This window comes from Erithacus rubecula, assembly GCF_903797595.1.
Source record: "Erithacus rubecula genome assembly, chromosome: 3".
Taxonomy (NCBI): Eukaryota; Metazoa; Chordata; class Aves; order Passeriformes; family Muscicapidae; genus Erithacus; species Erithacus rubecula.
Window position 1 is genome coordinate 103,060,359 of NC_136689.1, and position 4,618 is coordinate 103,064,976.

The 4,618-nt window shown below is 40.3% G+C and overlaps 1 long non-coding RNA gene across 1 annotated transcript; it reads right to left on the bottom strand.

Annotated features, from left to right (window-relative positions):
• Nucleotides 1-662: 662 nt before the first annotated feature.
• Nucleotides 663-4,373, bottom strand: LOC306799081. Its single transcript, XR_013773526.1, has 2 exons — nt 3,913-4,373; nt 663-881 (listed from the first exon to the last, which is right to left on the bottom strand). It is a non-coding gene; the product is annotated as an uncharacterized lncRNA (long non-coding RNA).
• Nucleotides 4,374-4,618: the final 245 nt, after the last annotated feature.

Genomic DNA, 4,618 nt, shown 5'->3' on the forward strand with positions numbered 1-4,618 from the left:
TTAGGTCCCCATTCTCACCCAGCTCCAGCTCTGGCTCTGCTCATCCACTCTCCTGAGGTTTCTTTGCTTGGAAATTCAGACCTCTCAGTGGCTTGGTCCCCATTGCAGAGCATCATGGCTGTTTCTCACTGCTACTTTCTGTTCCTCACTGCCCCCAGATTTCAGCTGGGGTTTACTCAACCAGACTCTGCAACAGGTATCCAGAATCACCTCCAGGCAGTAACAGCCAGGGATCCTGTGCCTATGCCCTTTCACTCCTACTTGACTATTTACAGAGGAAAGAAACTAAGGAAGAGAGTGGTTTCTGAATAAAGGCAGAGAAAGGGAGGAAACATGAACTGCTGGAAAAAGAGCAAATGTTTTTTATGTGTGTTGTGGGTAACAAGAAACATGTGGATGGAGCTGGATGGAAGGAATCTAAGTTGGTGTGGTTTCCCAGTCTTAAAGGGGAAACTAATGCCTGGCTGCTTGAAGGTGGGAGGCAATAGATAGGGGAGGAGAATTGTTTTATGCCTGTCTCTATGACTGGGGACAGAAACAGTAAGACTACAATATTCTTGTAACTGTTAAAAAAGATCAAATATAAAATAAGTGTTCTTTTTTTTCATTACTTTACATTTCTTGGTTTACTTCATGCTGCAAATTGTCATGGACACTGGGCAAAGAAAGGCTTCATTCTTTAATTTCCAGACTCTTCTGTGCTTGCTTTGCAAACTTAATGTTACTTTAAAGGATGTTTCTGGATGAGGAAAAAAATTACATATAATATTAGCTACAGTTAGATATCAATCAGTGGCATTTATCATATGCCTTCACTCTTTCATCTACATATTGTCCACTAATTCATCACCCTAGTCCACATGTAACAGCTTCAAACCACTCTGAAAAAAAAAAGAAAAAAAATCAATGTGAAACCTACATCTTGGTCTTTCTGCATGTGTTTGTATGTGTCAAATGTAGTAACAATCAGCTGTGAGAACAGAGGGAGTGAGTTACTAGGGTGGAATTGGTGGGGGAGGTTGGAGGGGAGGGCAGAGCAGGACAGGGCCAGGGAAGGGTTCCCACAAGTCAGGACATGGCATTTCCTCCACTGTTATATAATATTTATATTACAGTAGTGCCAAGAGGCTCCAGTCAGGATCAGAGCAGCCTGACTATATGAACTCCACAGAAATGTACCAAGACACAGCCCTTGCCCCGAGGGGAAGATAATCTAAAAGGAAAAAAAGCACCAACCACACTGATACAAGGAGGGATGCATGTGTGAGTGAAGCTGATGGGAGGGAGGGACACAGATCACACACCTTAGAGTGGGAGCTGGTCTCTTTCCCAGGAATAAAGAGCTGGCTACCCACAAAGTATCCAAAGAGAGGTCCCTTCTGTAAGCAGAATGATTAGTCCCACAGGGAATTCCCACAGGAAGTGGTTATTCATGAAGAAAGGTGCTTGAAGAGAGGGGATGAATGCTTATGAGTTTCAAGGAAAATGTTATTTGGTAAAAAGTAGTAGATTTGAAGACTGACTATGGATTTTGATGGTAAAGAAGGGAGAATTTTTCCATTTGTTTTCTCCTGTTTTCTGTCTGGGTTGCATTAGTCCAGACCCTGGTTACATCTGTAATAAAAATATACACTTTATGCTGAGGAGTTATAAGTAAAGAAAGTTTCAAGTCCCAACTGGCCTTCAAGCAAAGCTCCATGGAGCATAAACTCTGAACATAAGTTTGGTTTTTCAGTGTCAAATGGAGCCATGATGCTCTTGGAGAGTGGAAAGTCTCCCTGTCAGGGTTTGTAGAGGAATGTGACACAGTACACAATGCTCATGAGAGGGTTTAGTGCTCTGAGCCCTCCAAAAAAGAAGTGAAAATCTCCCACTGAAAGCAGCATGGTGAAAGGAAAGCACAGAGAAGCCAACAGCATGGGGGCATTAGGCTGGACTGACAGCACTTACCTGCTTAATTTATCCATAACACCTGTTGATGAAATGAGTAATTACCCAGGCAAGTGTTTCCTTAGCTATGGAAATGAGAGTGGCCAGAGGAGTTTGGTTGGGGCTGGGCTGGACAGCTCATAGCTGCCCTTTGCTAATTCTGAAAGGATTTCCAAAGGTACCTTGTGCTCTAGGGTGGGAAGCAGTGACAAAATGAGCCTGAGGAGGCTGGATTTTGATGAAGCCTGTGTGCTTCTCCAGTTGGTGGCATTTAGGGGCCACGGCCGCAATTGCAGCTTGTGTTGACGGGGATGATACACTGCAGGGACTGAAAGGGAACCTTTTGAACCTCAGTTGGTGGCTATTTGCCACACACTTCATCTGTAATTGTCTCTAATCCCAGGCACTTTACCTGTCTGTTGGTGAAACATGGTCACATTCTTCCTAAACAAGTAGAAATGTGAAAGCAGATCTGGTGTTGAGAGCATTAAATGCATAAGTAAAGAATATAAATTGTAAAAAGCAATAACAGAGCATCATGAAGTCCATGTGTTGATTAATTTTGAAATAAAGAATTACAAAATAAATTAATTCAAGGGAGAAGTAATTGCAATTAATAAGTTGCAAATTCATGTAATGAATGTATCAGAACAAAAAGGTTATCACTATAATCCCAGCTGTGACCCCCCATGTCCTTAGGGCACAATGGATCAGAAAGATTTTTTTTCCTCCAAATGTTATAACAATTCTGAAATAAAGGTATGGTCAGAATGTACAATTTTACAGTACTGCAAGACCATATAACTGATTATTAATACCAAGGTAGGATAACATTTTGTTCCTAAAGCTATTTTATAAATGCATGGTATCTCTCATTTTATGGTATAACCACAGTGTATAATAACTAGCTCTGATTCAGTGCTTTAATCACTTGATCATACAAAGCTCTTGGTTTCATGAAGTAATCACAGGTGAAATTTCCTTGTGCCTCTCACTCTCTCATCTGAGTAATCTAATGCAAGGCATGGCAGGGCTAGAGACTGAAAGGTATCCAAACAGCAATGTCCTTGGAAAAAGGGAGGACACTTTGGAGGTAAAGGGCACATATTCTATGAGGCTGAACTCCAGAGTGTGTTCATGCTGCATGATGTGCTGGTGTAGACAGTAACATGCACTACATCTCACAGCATATCAGAGGCACCAAGCAGTAACAATTTCTGTGACCTTTCCTGAAGGAGAGGGATAAGCTGTCTCACCATAATTGTGCTTCAAAGTCAACAGATCTGTTGCCATGCTGACCCTTCATCCCTCTCCTCTTCAAACATCCAACCTGTGTATGTATAATGAGATCTTAATAAAAGGCAAAAAAATTATGAAAGAAGACTATGCTTTTTCCTCCTCTCAATTTCTAAATAGCATTGAACATCCCAATTATATCAGCTCCATAAAAACTATGTCATTATAAATATGACAAATATTGCACATACTTTCACCTGCTAAATCATTAAATAAATTGCTGTTAAGTGCATAAATACATGTCTGACCAAAGTAAATAAATAATCACAATAAGGACTTACAACAGAATTCTCTAAAACTCATGAGAGAAATCGTACTATACTAAGTTAAATCCCAAGAAAGGTTTAAAGGTCAAGTTTTTCTTCACTAAGTAACTCTGTAAATGTCTATAAAGCAATGTAAGGGAGAATATAGAGAAAATCAAGTGCCTGCATCCTTTGTGTAGAGCAGAGTGGCAAGCAGCTCTACAGTGGGCAAACCTTTGCTTTGCTTTTAGAAATAAGAAGCTACTTATTTCTAAGAGGTATCTTGGACATGTTTCCACAGCCTGTTGTCTCTCTCCAGTATTAATGTCAATAGGAGCTAGATGTGTGCAACCTTCACCAAAATGGAACAAAGCAATTTTCTTAATTGTTTTTGGACTATTTACAGTGAAAATTCAAAACTATATGCTAAAAATCAACTTACAGAGCAAAATGAAAAGTGGAATTACAGTGGAGTGTGTACTCAGCAGCTTCAAGCAGTAGCTAAGCATTGCTCAGTCCTAGAAATCTTAATTTATGTTTTTTGTCCTGGTGGTGATTAACTTTGTCCATCTATTACCTCATACATTGGAGACAGAAGAATACATCAGCTTTGTTTGAGGTCCTAGAAAACTCTCAGTCTTAACTGCTGCCTGTTCAGGGCAGAGCCGATGTGCTGGCAGGCATGATTTTATATGAAAGAAATTTGGAATACTATATATTTCTTGAGTTGCTTTGTCTCTTTTCTTCTTTATACAAGTGTTGTGCCATAGAAAGTTAGTGAGAAACATTACAAGTTGGTGCACTTAATAAGACTGATCTCTGGTATTAACAGAGAGGGCACATTTTTTTTGATATTAACAAAGATGAAGCTTGCATCAAGTATCCTCCCACTGTCAAAGCACACCTGTGAAATAAACCAGCAGAAAGAAACATCAATTCGTGCCACAAATGAGATATCTTTACAATCAAATACACGTGAAAGAAAAAATAAATGCTGCAAGGAGCTCATCTCTGATTTATCTGTGCTGCAATCTGTTTCATCTGATGTCTCACCTCGCGTCGGCACTTTCCTCCCTGTGCCAGTCTGTCGGGTATTCCAGCTCTCCAGGGGCACTCGTGGAGTTCTGCTCAACGATGTCAGTCACCTG